Source organism: Macrobrachium rosenbergii, chromosome 3, assembly GCF_040412425.1.
Source record: "Macrobrachium rosenbergii isolate ZJJX-2024 chromosome 3, ASM4041242v1, whole genome shotgun sequence".
NCBI classification, from domain to species: domain Eukaryota; kingdom Metazoa; phylum Arthropoda; class Malacostraca; order Decapoda; family Palaemonidae; genus Macrobrachium; species Macrobrachium rosenbergii.
This window is the reverse complement of record NC_089743.1, coordinates 73,543,646-73,563,156: the sequence shown is the minus strand read 5'-3', so window position 1 is coordinate 73,563,156 and position 19,511 is coordinate 73,543,646. Positions and strand designations below refer to the sequence as shown.

General features: G+C 44.3%; 1 long non-coding RNA gene across 1 annotated transcript in view; it reads left to right on the top strand.

Moving 5' to 3' along the window:
* Positions 1–19,511, top strand: part of LOC136825785 (uncharacterized) — a 50,277-nt gene that overhangs the window by 9,204 nt on the left and 21,562 nt on the right. Inside the window, exon 2 of the long non-coding RNA XR_010849456.1 lies at positions 5,395–5,457. This is a non-coding gene — a long non-coding RNA (uncharacterized lncRNA). The remainder of the gene's footprint in view (positions 1–5,394; positions 5,458–19,511) is intronic.

Below are 19,511 nucleotides of genomic sequence, written 5' to 3'. Positions count from 1 at the left end.
ACTTTGAAAATGACAAAAGTTTACAGTTCACTTCGCTTGAAACACTGAGCTGATGGCGGGTTTCCTTTAAAACTTTTCTTTTGAGTTTTTTACCACTTTCCCATAATCTTGGGTGTAAGTCCCAGTATAAGGTACTGAATGAATACCGTAGGTTCTTTTAAAATGGTAATGTATTCTCGAACAGAATTAACGATACAAGAGGATACAGAGAGGAGCTGTGTCGGCATGTGTTGTTAGTCTTCTTCTATTCCTCTACCACTGTAGCCAGATACAGTTACTAATATCCTAACAATGATATTAATTATGTAGCAGCAGAGATGATATTGAATGTAGTATGTATATATACACTAAGATTACAGATTCCTTACTGCTCCTGGCAATGATAATACATGTGAGTATTTTATGGTGCCTAAACATACAATGCTAAATGTGTTTGCCAAATTGGCAATACTTGTTGACAATAAAACATCACGATCCGTTGCGATTCGATCTTGATGATTGTCATACACTGTCTGCTCCTGCTGTGTTTCCTGTGTTATTGCTCCTGTTGACTCGGCGACAAATCTCTGGGTGGCTCTTCCTGGTCTCCTACTGCAGCCGTCCTGATCGTTCCTGTCACTGTTGGTGATGTTCAGGTGACATTCGTGGCTGTTACTGCAGCTCCTGCCTTCCAAACCGCTTCTGTAGCTCCTGCATCGGCTGTCCTGATCGTGCCTGCTGCTTCTCCTGGTGGTTGTGTCCTGGGCCGCTTCTGTTGTGATCCTGCCTAGCTGGCCTGGAGGTTACAGTGTTTTGTGTCCACCATCCTGTAGAAGATGTTGGAGTGAAGGTGAAGGAGGTCACCCTGTGGGAGGTAGCCACCATCTTCTTCAGCTTAACTTCGATTTTGTCTTCTGCTGCCTCTTCCCTTCCTCTCCCGAGGTGTGATGTGGTCCCGGGGAACCGGATAGACCTCTGTCGGCTGAAGGAGAGGAAGGCTGCTTCTTCCCCCTTGAAGTCCCTTGATACCTAGGGACTGCCTCCTTCCGAGGAGGCAGTGGGTCTCTTATTGGCTCTTCCCAACCTTCGGGTGTTGGAACCAATTCGCATACCCCTGGGTTTTGTGTTTCGGGAGCCACAGGCACACAGACCTAAGTTTGCGCTCCCGTTCCCAGTCCCAGTGGTTCTGCGTCTAAGACAGGTGCTGCTTCGGTTGCTCATTCACGAGCCGCTCCAAGTGCTCGAGATTCTGTGGAATATCGGGTATCCCGATCTGGTCTGGAGAGTACTCTCCCGGACCCAGTTCGGGAGCAGCGCGAGAGAAAGGGCCGAGGCACCCAGGTGTCTCAGCTCTTCTTTCCAGCACTACAAGCGCTCCCTGAGTACTTACCAGTGCTTGGTCGGGTTCCCAGCCTGATGTCTCGATTCTATCAGTTTGAACACGAGAAGAAGCAGGAAGAGGTTCCCTTCAGGAGTCCTGCAGGACTGCCTCTCTTCTGGGAACCAAGTTTCTCTCGTTGGCTCTGTTCGCATTCTCCTCTGCGGTCTCACATTTCGGGGGGCCCTTAGAAGTCTGCGTCTAAGACTGGTTCTGTGCCTGGCTCTTTTCGATTTCTTAGGAAACCGAAAGCAGCCACTCCTGATCTTGGAGAGTCTCGTAGGTCACTTGAATTTTGTGAATCATGAGCGCTCTCCTGGTGAGAGGCACAGGACGAGAGAAAGTGCCGAGACCTGGGTGTCTTGATACTGCCCGTCAGCTGCTTTGGTTGCTTGGCCGGGTTTCATCCTTGTGTCTTGAACCGCAGGGTTCGAGATGCAGGATAGCAGTCACAGAATTCCCATTTAAACAATCTTCTAGAGGGGCCTCGGCCTCGAAGGAGTTTAGAGTTTGGGAAATTAGTGCTAGTTCATGGCAGATGAGTTCCGCCCTGTCCAGTTCCGATTGCATTCTCGCAATCGGCTCGGCTTGCTTGCCTCCCAGTCCCTGGTCGTGTTCACGAGACTGGCTCGCCCCGCTTGCCTCCCAGTCTACCGCTTACCACCCAGGGATCGCGTTTGCGTGATCGGCTCAGTTCGGTGCAGCTCAGCTCAGCCCCCGCTCGATTTTTCTGAATCGGGTTCTCGGCACTGTTTGAGGGAACTTTCTGCTCTTCCCAGGAAAGTGCTTTGCCACAGCACAAGCGCTCTTCTTCTCTTGTATGGCAGTAATCTCTTTTGCTTGATTATCGCACATGATCCACCTCTCCTGCTGGTCTTACTGGCAAGACAGGTAGGGGTACTCTGGCTCCTCACCTGTTCTCTTTTCCTCTCAGTTGTTCCGAGAGGCTTGAGACAGACAGAGAGAGCTCCGATAAATTTGTCTTTCTTCGGAGTTCAGCTGCCTGGCATGCTTTCAGTGTCAGTCTCCCGATTGTCTCATAGTACAACCAGGTAGCCAAGGAGGGTTTTTTGGGACCTGTCAAGGTCTCCCTCCAGGGAGAGAGGTACAGGAGTTTCACAACTCGGAAGCAGCAAGGGTCTTCCTCTTCAAGTTGCAATTGCCCTGGTTTCTCAGAGAACTTCGCGCCAATTTGTCTTCCTTCAGTGCCAAATCAGCCTCACCTCTTAAGAGGCAGCCCTTTCGAGGAGGTCGACAGCGATCAGTCTCTAGATCTTGGGCCACTGTTCCCTTCTCCTCCTGAACAGTTAAGAAGTCCTCTTCAAAACCTGCAGCTGAGAAGTGAGGAAACAGTCCTCCATGCACCTGTGGGTGCCAGATTCCTTCTCTTTTGGGAGAAATGGAGTGCACGAGGGGCAGAGCCCAGGATAATAGAAGTCTTGAAGGAGGAATACTCAGTCCTCTTCCAAGAGAGGCCACCATTAGTCAACACACTGGTTGCATTAATGGCCTACTTGGCTGTTTCAGAGAAGTTTTTGGCCCTCTCGGAGGAGGTTTCATTGCTTCTCAAAGAAGGGTTGATAGAAATAGGCGAGGATGTCAGTTCGATGGGCTTTTACAGTTGGTTGTTTGTAGTCCCCAAGTCAACAGGGGGATGGAGACTGGTCCTCGACGTAAATGCGCTGAATCTCTTTGCCAAAAAGACAAGATTCAAAATGGAAATGGATTGCTCTGTTCTTTCATCCATTCGTCAGGGAGATTGGATGATCTCCCTAGACATGCAAGATGCTTACTTTCATATCCCCATTCACCCGTCATCAAGAAATGATCTTTGGTTCGTTTTCATGAACAAAGTATTCCAGGGTTCAAGAACGAAGTATTCCAGTTCTGAGCCCTGTGCTTCATTCTTTCGATGGCCCCACAAGCCTTCACCAGAGTTCTCTCCCGCTGGCCAAGTGGCTTCATCTAGTAGAAGTCAACATTCTTCTTTATCTGGACGATTGGCTAATTCGTTCACCCACAAAAGGTCAATGCATGGAGGACCTTTTGTGGACCCTGCATGTAACTCAAGAACTAGACTTACTGATAAATCTACCAAAATCCCAGCTGATTCCCTCTCAGATTGTGTATTTGGGGATTCAGATGGACTCTCAGAATTTTCAGGCTTTTCTGTCCAGCAGGAGAATAGAGTCCTACCTGAAAATAGTCAACCACTTTCTTTCAATCCAGACCTGTTCAGCCAAAGATTGGATGAGCCTGCTGGGCTCTCTGTCGTCAGTAGAACCATTCATCAGGTTGGGGAGGTTACGCATGAGAATCCTACAATTTTTTCTCAAAATCAACTGGGACCGAAAAATTTGCCCAGACACGTACATCTTTCCAGTAACAGAAGAGATCAAAGAGGATCTGCCAGGTGGCAGTCTGCAGACAGGTATGCAGAAGGCAAGTTTCTTCTCCCATTGAACCCAGACCTAGACTTCTTCTCCAATGTGTGGGACATGGGTCGGAGAGCCAATTTAAGAGACAAAAAAATTTCAGGATCTTGGTCTCTAGAAGAGAGACTTCTTCAAATCAACAAGAAACTGAAAGCAATTCATTTGGAACTGTTACACTTTGAGGAAGGAGTCTGCAACAAAGTTGTAACAGTACACTCGGACAACACCACTGCCCCAGTGTGCATCAATCGACAAGGGGGAACTCACTCCTCCTCCCTGTGTGAGACAGCGAGGTCACTCCTGATTTGGACAGACCAGAACAGGACGAAACTGGTCACTCAATTCATACAAGGCAAAATGAATTTCTTGGCAGACAAGTTGAGCCGAAAACGACAAATTGTCCCAACGGAATGAACCCTGGACCATCAGATTTGCAATGACATGTGGAAGCGTTGGGGACACCATTCCTGGAACTCTTTGCGACTTCCAAGAACCACCATCTTTCACTTTATTGCTCCCCTTTTCCTGACCCTCATCTTGGGCAACAGACACCCCTTCTGGCCATATGAAGAAGTTTACCTCCTTTTTTGATAAAGTACTGAACAAGCTTGCTCCTTGAATGTCAAAATGACCTTAATAGCACCCTTCTGGCCATATGAAGAAGTGGTACCGCAAATTTTGAAATTCAAGCTGCCATGCGAGTAGAAGCTATAGCAATGTAATTACTGGGTAAGTATATATAAAGCTTTATTTTCTCATAAAAATATCATTTTGATGGTAAAGTTAGAATCTGTAGTGAACAAAAAAGAAAAACCCTTGAAAAGTGCATACGAATTAGTGAGAGTTTACCCTATCTGGAATGTCTTCTGGTATTTTCACCAGTAAATGTGTGTGCATTGGAAATGCTGACACTTGAGTTGTTCCTATGTTGTAAGTGTTGCAAATTAGGTGGGATTTTGAAATTCAGTTGTTGCTTTAAAAACCAGCTTCAGTTTCTAGTCATTCTTTGTCTGGTACAGGCATACAAGTCATGTCCTTTGTCATTTTTTTTTTTGTTTCTATTGCTCTGAGTTTTGTTTCTGGAACAAGTGAGTGACAAATCCCTTCTGGCTAGGTTAGGCCCCAACACCCTGGGTTAGGTTAAATAGGGGTCTAGGGGAGCAAATCACCCTTAGCTAGGCAAGGACCCAGCCCCCTAGGTTAGGTTACGTGAGGGGTCCAGGGAGACAAAGGCCCTGATGCCCTAAGTTAATTTATGTTGGGGGGGTCCAGGGGCTCAAGGCTCCCCAGCTAGGTAAGCACCTAGCCTCCTAGGTCAGGTTATGTTACGTCCATTCTTGTATTTCAATCATTATGTGTTTCCCCCTCCCAAAAACCCTGCTTTCCCACTGTTTCACAAATTGTAGGATATAAGGGGGTTGTCCCATACTGTATCTCTAAAAGCACTCAGTTGCTAACAAAATGAACCTCAGAAACATTCAAAGCGCACCTACAAAGATAGAAAATCATATTTTCCACTCAGGAATGCAGTAAAGATTAAAGTAAAATTTTACGTAAGGCTTGGGTTGAATGGTAGAGTGACTAACTTCTCTCTTCTTCCAGGTTTCTTGATTCTACATACCAGCAACTTAAACTGAATACCTGCCGGATTGGGCACAGATGCAGGTAAGTTACACACTAGAGCAACCAATTGTAGAGCTTCAACTCATAAGATTTGATGTTTTCCACTCCCATTAAATGTGGGGGGCGGGATGCTCCAGAGGTATAACATGAACCCATTAATTTTATTGGCCAGAATTTAGCTGTCTTCCCACCTATGTCATCCCTCTTAGGAGTCACACTTGGTTTTTTGAGATTTTCTAATATGAGCAAGATTCCAGAAACATCTCGCTTGGGCTCAGGGCCCTGTCACTCTGGCGTCCCTGTGCCAGACCGAATAGGAGGTTACAAGAATCAGTGCTCCTCTGCTCACTATCTTGAATGGGAACATGACATTACCAGGTGAAGATTCAGCTTGCCAGACAACTGAGAGATGCCCTTCCATGAAAGAAGTAAGTCTCCCACACAAAAGGCAATATAATAACACCTCAGCTTACCAGACCCCAACTTAACATACATCTGTTTATCAGCTACATGTATTAGGATTATTTGTTCCTACTACACGGTACACAAACCATCGGTCCTTTACAAAGGAATTACTTTCAGCACAGCTGGAAATGGCCGTTTAACTTTAAACAAGGTGATGAACGCTCTTCTCCTCTCTGCCTGCTGTTTGACTTTTACATTTTAGCACATTGTTGATATTGCTGATATATGATTATAACTGGTTATGATATATGCAAATACAACTCCTAGTTTGTTCCTACACAGTATTCAAACCGTTGGTCTTTAAATTAGAATTACTTACAGCGAAGCTGGAAACGGCCATTAAACTCTTGAACAAGGTGGTTAGGCAGTACAGTAACTACCATCTGGTGGCAGGAATACCCGCCTGCCCGGATGTAAACATGCAGTTTGCTGTTGGCTGTCAAGCGTTGCAGACATGTTTTCGGAGCTCTTTGCTTGACTGTCGTTAAGCTCTTTTTTCCCGGTGGGATCTTTTTTTTTTATCTTTTTGTGTTATATATTGTTTGTGTTTGATGTTTGTTAATATACCAACCCACAGTTTTTGATAGCCTTGCGTAGGGCTGCCATCCCCCAGCATGTGTGTCTTGGGGTCGGTGGCCAGGGGTGTGACTGTGTCCCTATTCTGACTTGTGCTTAGTTTTGCTCTTTGCCGCCTCACTGTGGACGAGTTTGCTGGGAGGAAACTTCGGAGGAAGGTTGCCTGGTGTCGTCAGAAATTTTTCGCTTCCAACGGCGTCCTTGGTAGCCACCCCTTCGTCCTCATTTCTCTCTCTATCCCGGTAGGCTTTCCCTTCTTGCTGTCTCTCCTTCAGGAGAGATTTCTCCTTCGCCCGCTTCGCTCGCTTGTTGGGCAAAGATTGGTTGGGGGGAGGGGATGGGCAGTCGGGCAACCTCTTCTCAGGGGCCTCCTCTTGCTTCGTAGGGCAGTTCCCCTCGGAGTGAGAGGAGTCTCCCTCTACTAATCATCTTTGCCTTTTTCTTCAGGTTAACAGTGAGCATTGTAGGCACAGCAGTAGATGGCTGGATATCTCTCCGTTGGGTATCTTAGCCTTGAGGAGTTCACTGGTGACACTCATACAGTGGTTACTTCGGGAATGACCACAGTGCCTTGGTGGCGATGGCTTAGCTCCACGTTGGTGTCTACGATTTCCGTGTATCTGTGGTCCCGTCTGCTCCTGCTGTTCTCTGTCTTGATTGCTGCTGTTGCCCTGGTGACCAGTCACTGGGCAGCTTCTGCTGTGCCTCCTGCCCTAACTGCCTGGTTGTCTCTGTTGCCGCTGCTAATGTTCATGAAGCTCCTGCTGGCCGGGCCACTTCTGTTGAGCCTCCTGCCTCAGCTGCCCTGGTCACTCCTGTTGCTTCTCCTGGTGTTCCTCTCGCCTGGGCTGCTCCTGTTGCGCTTCCTGATTTAATTGCCCCGGTGGTTCCTGTGTTTCTTGACCACCATCCTGTGGAAGATGTTGAAGAAGAGATTGAGGAAGAAGTCTTGTGAGATGTATTTGTCTTCAGCTTGATCTTGGACTTCGTCTTCTGCTGCCTTCTCCCCTTCTTCTTCTGAGGCTTGTTCTGAAACAATTTTCAAAACAGTGACCAAAGAAGATGAAGGCTGCCTCTCCCTCCCCTGAGAAGTCCTGCCATGGGGCTTCTAAGGGGCTCCCTTCCTTCACGGGGAGGCAGTGAGATCTCTCATCAACTCTTCCTTAACCCAGGGTCTTGCATTTCAGGAGTTGCGGGTGCGCAGACTTCTTTTGCGCTCCCGTCATCATTCTAGGAGTTCTGCTTTTAGACTGGTACAGTGTTGGATGCTCAACTTTGTTGATTCACTCCTAGTGCTCGAGAATCTTCGGAGTCTCGTGCATCCCAAACCAATGTCGGAGAGACCTCTCACCATCTCGGTTCAGGCACAGGTGAGAGAAAGAGCCAAGACATGCAAGTGTCTTGGTTCTTCCTGCCAGTACTGATTTTGGGAGCTCGGTCAGTTCCAAAACAGTGCTCAGTCAGGTTCCCAGCCAGGTGTCTTGAGAACCTTCGGAGTCTTGTGCATCCCAAACCAATGTCGGAGAGACCTCTCACCATCTCAGTTCTGGCACAGGTGATAGAAAGAGCCAAGACATGCAAGTGCCTTGGTTCTTCCTGCCTGTACTGATTTTGAGAGCTCGGTCAGTTCCAAAACAGTGCTCGAAACAGTGCTCAGTCAGGTTCCCAGCCAGATGTCTCGGTCCCGAGGGTTCGAACACCTGGAGAGGCAAGGAGGAGGTTCCCTTCAGAGGTCCTGCGGGACTTATGAGGGGACTACCTCTCTTCGGAGAGGCAGTATGTTCTCTCGTTTGGCTCTTCCCAGCCCTTGGGGTCGGGAACTGATTTGCATTCCCCATTGGGGGTGTTGTGTCTTGGGGGCCTCGAGCGTGCAACCTTTTGATGCCGCGCTCTCGATTCCAGTTCTTAGAAGTCTGCGTCTAAGACTGATTCTCTGTACCTGTCCCTCCTCGGATTTCTTCGGAAGCCAAGAGGAGCTTACTCCCGATGATTGTCCTTAAAAGATTTGGGAGTCTTGCCAAGTGCTCAGACTCCTTGGGATCGCTAGCGCTCGACTAGCAATTTGTCGAGTGTCTGGGATTCTGCGGAATCTTGGGCACTTCCCAAACCAGTACTAGGGAGTTTGCTCTCCAGTCTGGTTTAGGTACAGGACAAGAGAAGGTGTCAAAACATTCAGATGTTTTGACACTGCCTATTTGCTTCATTTTGAGTGCTCGGTCAGTCCTGAAACTCGTGTCTTGGACCCTTGGGTTTGAACACTCGGGTTAGCAGACAAGAATCCCCTTTAAACCTTCTCGAGGGGCTTCGGCCTCGAAGGAGATTAAAGCATGTCTTGAGGACAGTGCTAGTTCATGGCCAAGCTTTCCTGGCTTGCTTCTACTCAGCCCTGCTTGCTCGGTCAGCCACCGATCGTGATTTAATGGATTGGTTGGATTAGATTGGCTCGGCTCACTCAGCTCGGCCTGCTCGCCCAGCCCCTGATCGTGTTCCGAGACTGGCTCAGCTCGCTTGGCTCACTCTGATCGTCTTGCTCGCCCGGCCCCTGATTGTGTTTATATGATTGGCTCGGCTTGCTTGGTTTGGCGAACTGAATGCTGTCGAGGTTCTCCTTCCTTCAGGAGACTCAACTCGAGTGAACTTTAGCTCTCTTCAGGTTAGCGCTTCACCGAGGCATTAGCGCTCTTCTTTCTCCGTGCTGCCATCATCACCTCTGGTTGATGATTGCCTATGGTCGGCCTCTCCTGCTGGTTCTTCTAGCAGGACAGGTAAGAGTGCTTTTTCTCCCCTCCCCTCAAACCCTTTCGGTTGCTGCCAGGGGGATGCGAGTCTGATAGAGAGGACTCCGACAAGTTTTGTTTCGTATCGGAGTTCTGCTACAAGGATCTACATCTCGGGCTCGGTTCTTGGATTGGCTCACTGTAGATCCGAGTAGTCGAGGATGGTTTTCTGGGTTCTGGCGAGGTTGTCCCTCCAAGAAGAACAGGTTGGGATATCAGTCCTGTCCACACACCAAGCTCTGTTCAGTGCACCCAATCAAGAAATCCTCTACCAGACTCTTCTAGCAAGTGAGGATCCAGTCCTCCGTGTTCCAGTGAGAGCTAGCTAGAGTTCTTCATTTTTGCAGGAAATGGGAAGCAAAGAAGGCTGAACCATTGGGTAATAGAAGTCCTAAGGAAGGGGTATTCCATCCTGTTCAACGCAGAACCCCCATTGGCGTCAGCTCCCTTCAACTTGACAGCCTACTCTATAGGCTCACAGAGGTTTTTGGCCCTATCAGAGGAGGTGACCTCTCTGCTCAGAAAAGGGGCTATAGAGGTTGTGGAAGAGGTAAATTCGAAGGGTTTTACAACCACCTTTTTGTCGTACCCGAGTCATCGGGAGGTTGGAGACCTGTCCTGGATGTAAGCACCGTAAATTTCTTCGTCAAAACAACAAAAGTCAGGATGGAAACCAATCAGTCAGTACTGCCTCCATCCATCAAGTGGATTGGATGGTGACAATAGACATGGAGGATGCATACTTTCACATTCCAGTCCACCCAGAATCCAGGATGTACTTAAGGTTCATATTCCAGGGCAGGGTCTACCAATTCCAGGCCCTCTGCTTCGGCCTCTCCACAGCCCCACAGGTCTTCACCAGGGTCTTGCCCCATTAGCGAAGTGGCTACATCTGATGGGTATCATCATATGCTTTTATCTCGACAGAGGACTTACAGAAGACACTCCTCCTCACCCAGGATCTGGGCATTTTAATCAACCTTCCCGAATCGCAGTTAGTCCCGACAGAGTTGATCATCTATTTAGGGATGATGATTGACTGAGTTTTTGGGCTTTTCCGTCACAGAAAAGAATTCAGTCCTGCCTTCAGATGGTTCAGTAATTCCTCGTTCTCCCTTTCTGCTCAACCAAAGAGTGGATGAGCCTCCTGGGCACCCTCTCTTCCATAGAGAAGTTCATGCCTTTAGGGAGACTTCACACAAGACCCCTTCAGTTCTTCCTAAAGGCCAGCTGGCACAGGAAGATGCTCCCAGACTCATTTGTCTTCCCCATCACTCCCAAGATCAAGGAGGACCTCTGGTGTTGGCTCAGAGAAGGGAGGTTATCAGTCGGGAAATTGTTACACCTGTTGAACCCAAGCCTAACCTTATTTTCAGACGTTTCAGATCTGGGATGGGGGCTCATGTGCAGGATTCGGAAGTTGCAGGGATGTGGTCGCAAGAAGAAAGGAAGCTCCACAGCAGTGTGAAGGAACTGAAAGCAGTACTCTACACCTGGCCCTCTGACATTTTTCTTCAGTGACATACAACAAAACGGTCACGATCAACTCTGACAACATGCTAGCCTGCATCAAGAATCGGGGAGGCACGCACTCGTTCTCTCTTTGCCAAGTGGCCAAAGATCTCCTTATCTGGGCCCAGAACAACCACACCCGGATCGTCACCCGCTTCAAGACAAAATGAGCGTTCTTGCAGACGAGATGAGTGATCGCAAACAGGTCCTACTGACAGAATGGATACTGAAACTGCAGGTTTGCACTGACCTGTGGAAACGGTGGGGAAAGCCGTCGATAGACCTGTTTGCGATGGCGAAAAATCACTGCCTTCCCCTATATTGCTCGCCAGTCCTGGACCCTCTGGCTTGGGCAACAGATACAATGCTCCAGGACTGGTCCAGCCTGGGCATGTACACTTTCCCCCCATTCAACATGGTGAAGGAAGTCATCAACAAGTTTCAGTTTCACAGCAAGTCTTCGATGACGCTCGTTACCCTGTTTTGGCCACAGAGGGAATGGCTCCTGGACCTTCTCAGAACATTGGTGGACCACATCGTCGAAATCTTCTCAGGCAACCTCACTTCCTCTGCTTTCATCAAGGTTTGTCCACTCTCGCTCTGACAGGCTTCAGACTGTCAGGAGGCTTGTCAGAGTGAAAGGATTTTCAAAGGCAGCTGCAAAAGCTATTGCCAACTGTAGGTGGCAATCCTCCTCCAACGTCTACCAGGCTAAGTGGTCAATTTTCCACAGCTGGTGTCAAAGACGATATCTCCTCTTCTGAAACCACCCTAGCGCAAATAGCCAACTTTTTAACTTTCCTGAAGTCTTCACGAGGACTAGTGACTTAAACTATTAAGGGTTATAGAGCCATGATTAATCTGGTTTTTAGGCACAGAGGACTGGATCTCACAGCAAGTCATGATATTAGTGATTTAATTAAATCTTTTGATACTTCGAAAGAAGACAAACCGACTTCTGTACCTTGGAACTTGGAAGTTGTACTTCATTGGCTCTCAGGCCCTCCCTTTGGGCCTCTTCACGCATCATCTCTGAGAGACTTGATGAGGAGGACCCTCTTTTTAGTGGCCTGGGCCACAGCCAAAAGAGTTAGTGAATTTGCAAGCCTTGGACAAACAAAGTGAATTTGCAAGCCTTGGACAAACAAAGAATGAAACCCCATCCAATCCCTGGCCCCATTCATTCTCAGTCAAGAACTTAACAAGTATCCTTGGCCCAACAGACCAGGAGAAAGTTCTCTGTCCGTTCAGAGCTCTAAGGTGTTACCTTGAAAGAATTAAGAACATCAGAGGTCCTGCTTGTAACTTCTGGTGTTCTGTAAAGAACCCATCTTGTTCTATGCCCAAGAATGCACTGTTCTTTCTTAGAGAAGTAATCCTTGAATCCCACAGTGGTATTCAGGAAGAGGCTTAACCCTCATTGAAAGGTAAAGCTCACGAAGTACGGGCAACTGCCACTTCGCTGGCATTTAAACGCAATCTGCCACTCTCCACTATACTTCAAACTACGTATTGGAAGTGTAGATCTGTTTTTGCCTCTCATTTCTTACGCGATTTGGAGACACAAATGAAAACTGCAGTGCATTAGGTCCGTTCTCCATGGCTGGCTTGGTACTGGGGGATGAAGGATATATAAAACTTTATTTTATTATAAAAATGTCATTTTCCTAAAATGTTCTTTCTTAGTTTAGTATAGGGCATTGCCTAATCCAGATTATTTTAGATCACGCTTAAATATATATGCTATATAAAAACAGAAACTTACTAATGTGTAACCTTATAGTCTAACCCAGGTTGTTGTTTATATCCAATCCTAGGCTATTTGGTCTACTATTTAAAACAGTAACTACCAATGTGTAACCCATAGCTAGGCTATCACTACTCTAATCTAGGCTACTACTCTAATCCAGATTATTTAATCTCACACTTAAGGGTATGGGTTACATAAAACATACTACCTTAGTATGTAGCCTTAAAGCTAGGGTACCATCTCATGGAGCACAGATTACTATTTCATCTAGTCCTAGGTTACTTGGTTTAGGCTAATGATTTAGTCCAGTCTGGGATGTTTCGTAAAAAGTTATCACAACCTAATATAAGGCACTGCCTAGTCATGGATTACTTAGATCATGCTTAAGCGTGCAGGCTTATATAAAAGGAAAAAATTTTACTAATGTGTAGCCTTATAGCTAGGCCACCAATTTATTTTGCCCAGATAGTGTTATTATCTGATCCTAGGGTCCTTGTTCTAAGTTAGGCCACTTAAGGATATGCAGTCATAGTTTATAGGCTACAGACAACATCCGCTGTTAATTTGGTCTAAATTACTCTCACTTACTGCCTAGATTATTATATAATCTGAAAGGATTTACTATATTAAAGATAAGCTGTGGAACATTTCTTTTAGTTAAAACATTTTATTAGAATGACAAATTCTTTAAAACAATTTGTGCTTTACGAAACTAGCAATCAACAATGAGTAAGCACCTACCATGTGTCGGCAAGAAACGCCGGGTTCCGGCTTTCACACACAAATTAATTATCAATTCCAAAAGTTTAAAAGTAAAACTTTTACTGGAACTTAAAGAATTAAGCGCTTATCTTGCTATTGTAGATGTTTCCATGACCCTCACTAATGAAATCAGAGAAAAAGTCCAATTTTTCGGAGTGCTGGTAATACAAAACCTTACTGTGTTGACCAACGAAGAGTAATGCTTCTTGGTCTCTGCATGGGTCTGTTGTTGACAATATGGTGGACTGCGCATATGCATTAATCACTTCTTCTAAGCAGGTTTTGGTGATGAAAGAACCTGGGTATACAGACCTCGCTGTAAAGATTGGGGAAATTGCTGCCTTATCTTTGAGTCCATTACCTACTCCATCATGTGTTACAGTGTTTACCACTATGACACAATACCTGGCCACGAGACCAGCTAAAAGAGAATTCTTTGATATTAGTTTGGTCACCATGGAACTCTGGTAGACCATGGAAGGGTAACTCTTTGAGGACGAAACAAGATTGCTGATTTCATTTCTCCTAAGATTATTACTACAGTATTATTATTTTCAGGTTAGTTGGACTTGCAAGTTTCCCTTCTGTTTGGAGGGAGGAACATTGCTGCATTACCCAAGGGACTAAGTCTGTCCTCATGCCCTTCTGAATATAGGCTGGTTTAAATTACCCCTGTTTTATCTAAGGTTTTGAGAAGCTGCTCTCTAAGCGTCTTTGCAGGTTTGTCAAAATGATAACCTGCTATGAGTATTACAGTTAGGGTTTTATAAAGGCCTTGGTACTTGTGTTGCACTCTTGTCAATATCATGTTTTGCAGTGCTCTTGTTTAGAGTTCAGAGGCACACATGGTTGGTCTAGATTTTGGTGCAGCCTTTGACTGTGTGAATCATGAAGCACTCATCTACTAGCTAAGATTATTTGGAATTGGTGGATCTTTTATTAATATTTCAATTTAATTTTTAATTGGCAGATCTAAAGGGTTGTGTTGATGGCCAGTAAGTAGCTTTTGTATTGTCATTTCAGGTGTTCATTTGCTGTTTATGATCTATACTAGTGACATATGGCAAGGTCTGGAGAGCAATTTGTTCCTTTCCCGTGCCTTAGGTCTGCGGTTACAGAATCCTTGAATAGAGATCTAGCATGTATTTATGAGTGAAGTAGGCTTTACGGCATAAAGCTGAACCCTTCTAAAACTCAAAGTATGATAGTCGATCCTGACTACTTTTGCCTTTTCATCTTGATTTACATGTAAATGATATAGTTTTAAACGTCAATGACTCTGTTTAAGATTTTAGGAGAAGCATATGTAATATTGCTGCTTCTGTGCTTTAGGAGAAGCATATGTAATATTGCTGCTTCTGTGCTTTAAAAAGTTGGTATCTTGTGGAAATGTTTACGAATGTTTCAGGATAAATCTGTTATATGTAAGTGTTTCAATTCTTTTCTTCTTCCTTGTTTAGAGTACTGTTCTCCAGTGTGGTCTTTTTGTGGTTATTTTCATCTCAAACTCTTGTATAGAGTTATTTCATCAGCCAAGTTTGTATAGAGTTATGTCATCAGCCAAGTTTATTTTGTCGACTCTTAATGTTGACTTGTGACATAGAGGTAAAGTGAGTTCTTGTTTGTTACATAAAATGTATTACAATGACAAACATCCTTTGCTCTCATCTTTACCTGGCCTATTAAGGGATTCAGAGCCAATGAAACGGTTTTTCAGTAACACCTTTTTATTAAAGCATAGGATAAAGGTGAAAGTTGGCAAGTGTATATTTTATAAACCTACCTATTTTTGCAAGTATTATTTAGTACCTAAGTTCAATAGTTCTGGTACTTATCAGAGTAAAAGAGTGTTTCCTATTCCAGAGCCATCAAAATCACAGGTAAGGGTTTTGAACACAGTACAGCAGTGACGTTAACCTATGACGTCATGAGGCACCACCCACAATGAAGAGAAGTTTACATATGGGGGAAGTGTCTCTTCACTGTGGCGAGAAAGGATTTGTCATCGTCCCCATGATTGCATTATCATTCTCAATAAAATTATTATTATTGTTATTATTTATTTATTTATTTATTTACTTACTTATTTTTTGGTCTATCAGTCATCCTATTCGACTGGGTGGTTTTTATAGTGTGGGGTTCTGGGTTGCATCCTTCCTCCTTAGGAGTCCATCACTTTTCTCACTATGTGTGCTGTTTCTAGTAGCACACTTTTCTGCATGAGTCCTGGAGCTACTTCAGCATCTAGTTTTTCCAGATTCCTTCTCAGGGTTCTTGGGATCATGCCTAGTGTTCCTATGATTATGGGTACAATTTCCACTGACATATTCCATATCCTTCTTATTTCGATTTTCAGGTCTTGATAATTATAAATTTTTTCTTTTTTCATCTACTCTGGTGTCTTATGATATTATGAATCAGTGAGTGATACTGCTGCCTTGATTTTGTCAATCAGTGTCACGTCTGGTCTATGGGCACGTGACACCCATCTGTTCTGATACCATAGTCCCAGAGGATCATTGCCTGATTGTTTTCTATCACTCACTCAGGTTGGTGTTTGTACTAATTTATTACTGCAAGCTAGCTTGTGTTTCTTGCACAGGCTTCAGTGGAGGGCTTTTGCATTGAATTATGCCTCTTTGTACTCTCTGTAAGTTTACCGGACATTCGCTAGTTGCGCGTGTGTTTGCGGTCTCGTTTTTCATATTCCACTTCCTGGCATATGGGTGAGATGTTATTTCCATCTATTGTTCTTGGACATATCTGTTCCTAGGGCTCGATCATGTGCTGTTGTTAGCATTCCTTCTGTTTCCTTCTTGAGTTCTCCCTCTGTAGCGCCATTGCCATGTTTCATCACTGCCGTCTCTTTTGTCTGTCTCATGTACTGTCCATGCATTGGTTTGTTGTGCCATTCCTCTGTTCTGTTTTTTCATTCTCCTGTCTCTGTATATTTCTGGGTCTTCGTATACTTTTATCAGTCCTTCTTCCCATGCACTCCTTAGCCATTCATCTTCACTGGCTTTCAGATTCCCCCGGTGTTCTGCTCTCGATGTTGACCCAGTCCTCTATGCTTAGTAGCCCTCTCCCCCTTCCTTTCGTGTTATGTAAAGTCTGTCTTGGGTGTAGTGCTTTGTGTATTGTCATGTGTTTTCTAGTTTTCTGGTCCATGCTGTGGAGTTCAACCTTTGTCCACACCACTACTCCTGCGCTGTATCTGATTACCAGTACTGCCCCTGTGTTTAAGGCTTTTGCTATATTTCCAGCGCTGAGTTTTGGTTTGAGTATCACCTTAAGTCTCGGCATATATTCTTTCCTGATCGTGTCCTTCATCTCTTGGTGTTTTATATCCTATCCTTCTGTTATTCCCAGGTATTTGTATCCTGTCTCATGCTATTCCCGTTGGGTAGCTTTATCCCTTCAGTCCTTGTTGCCCTGCCTTTTTGTATGTTGACCAAGGCACATTTTTCTATTCCAAACTCCATCCTGATGTCCCCAGATACAGTCCTTACAGTCTGGATTAGGTATCTATTTCTCTTTGATGTTCACCATGCAGCTTGATGTCGTCCATGAACATAAGATGATTAATTCTTTTGCCTCCTTTCTCTGAGTTGGTACCCCAGTATCTATCTTTCTGCAGTACTTTTTGAACATGTGGAATCATGGCTACTATGACGAGTAGTGGGACAGTGAGTTGCCCTTTGAAAGATCCCTCTCCTGATGTTACCCTCTGCTGGGTCTTATCTCAGAGCATGTGTTACTGTATTCCAGCTGGTACATTGTGTATTTTTAAGGAAGCTGATTGTAAGCTTCTGCCCCATATATTTTCAGGCATTCGTATAAGCTTACAAAGTGTGATCATGTCGAAGGCTTCTCTTTGTAGTCAATCCATGCCATGCTATGGTTGTTTCTCCTTCTCATACTCATCTTCATTTTACCATTTTTTGTCTATTAGATTTGGTCTTTTTTGCCCCCACTCTTGCCTCCTGCAGTCTTTCTGTTGGTGGGGATGGTGTTAGTAACTTCCTGTTATTATTGGTAAGTTAGGTGATAGGCTGCAGTTACTTCACTATTTCCTTGTCCCTTGTCTTTCTGTACTCAAGGATGTTCTCCCTGTGGTCATCCATTTTGGAAGTAGCGTGGTGGTTTGTGATACAATGCCAGGTTGTTCTATATTCATGGTTGAGGGCCTTAAAGTTTTTGAAGGCCAGTATCTATGGACTTCGCCGGGACCTTGGGGCTTTCCAGTTGGGCATTTTCTAGTTGGTGTCTGACTGTGTCTGTCATGATCTCAGTGAATTTTGTTTTATTCTCCCATTTCTTTCTACCTTGATTTCCTGGAGCCATGTTGCATGTTTGTTGTGTGATACAGATTGCTCTCTATATTTTCCCAGAATCTCTTACTTGTTCGGTTTCAGAATGCTTCCAGCCTCTTTTCTGCCATCTCTTTCCAGTTTCTCAAGTTAGATCTCATAGCATGATTTGTTTTTCAGGTGTCTTTTCCAAGCCGTGTTTCTAAGTTATTCGGTTGCTGTTGGGTTGTTGTGATGGTGGTGTTGGTGTTTTTATCCCCATGGGTTCTTCTACTAGTCTTGCTCCTGCATGTGCCAGGTTATTTTGTTTCATGATACTGGGTGAGTGTTGAGTTAGTCTCAATATTTCCATTAAATTCACTTGTTTTTCCCTTAGTTTCTTTTTGTTGTAGGCTTTCATGGAGGATCTTTGTTCTTCTTTCTGTATCTAGTTTCATCCATTGTCTGATCTTTTCCACCCATTCCTAACCTCTGTCTTGCATATCTCGTTTGTTTCCTCGTGTGTCGTTTTTTGATAGCTCATCGTCTCCTGTCGTTTCTGTCATTGTTTCTTAGTTAAATCTTCTTGTCCTTTGTTGCCGGGTGTTATTTCTTTCAGTTCCTCTCTCTTCTGTTGTGGAGAGCCAATCTTTCTTTTATGCTTTCCTTACTTGGTCTGCCAGCCTCTCTGTTCTGTTTGAGGGGTGTTATTTCTCTCATTCCAGATGTTGACCCAGTGTCTTCTGTGTCCTCTTTCTGTCGGGTTTGTTTCTGAGTGTAGCATCTCCATATTTCCTTATTTTTCTTCACTTCCAGATTTTTTTCTGGTTTTGCTTCTTAGCTCCAGTCTCTGGTTGCTGGTTACTGTTATGGTGGTGGTCAGTTTTGCTGGATGTCATCCCGAGTACCTGACCATCCTCCCCATCAATTGGGTTTTGTATACCTGGCACTGCCAGATGAAGCTCCTCTGTTGCCAGAGTTCCATTTATATCGTTGTGTTTATTCTTCATTTCTTTCCATCATTAAGGAGTTTTGCTATTTAACCCATAGCTGGACCGTACCCCATCATGAATAGGTACTCATTTTACAACTGAGTAGAGACTGAGGAATTGGTAGATCCTTTCCCATGAATCAACGCCGAGAGGAAACGGCCCCATATGCACAACCAGTCCATCCAATAAGGCTAAAAACCCGCTCTGCCATTTTATTGTATTGTATTATTATTATTATTATTATACTATTATTGTGGAGAAGCAAATCCTGATTGTATATGTACATATATTTTAAAGATAGATTAGTATACTGATTTATCTTTAAATTTATGTACCTGCTCTTTAATCAGGATTTGCTTCTCCATTTTAAGACTCATGCTACTATGAGTATTTTTATTATTATTATTATTATATTATTATTATTGTTATAATTATTATTATTATTATTATTATTATTATTATTATTATTATTATTATTATTTTGTGGGGGTTTTCATCAACTCTAGAGGAGTTGTTGGGACTAAGTTATTAGCTTGAAATTCTTCCATTTTCTTGATATTCGTATTGTTTCTACTTTACAAATAATTCAGTGGTGTAATCCATCCACACACAATGAACCAGCCTATAGCTCATTTGTTGGATCTACATGTTTTGGAACAATAAAAGACAATCCATTTGTTTACCTGTGTTACATACTATAGCCTTCTATTTGCAGCAAGTCAGGTGGTCACTAGAAGTAGAATTCAAATGAAAAGCAACAATTGCTCCTCATTTCCCTCAATTGTTAAGTGTAAGGTCAACACCATTATTTTATTTCCAGTTATATAACCCATTGTTATTTTCTTTGTTTTTATTTAAATCATACAGCACCCTAAAATATGCTCGATACTCGCTGCAAATAAAGGGTAATGGTAGGAGTCAAGATTTTGAGACAAGCTATTATTTACCTACTTAATATCAATCAAATGCCAAC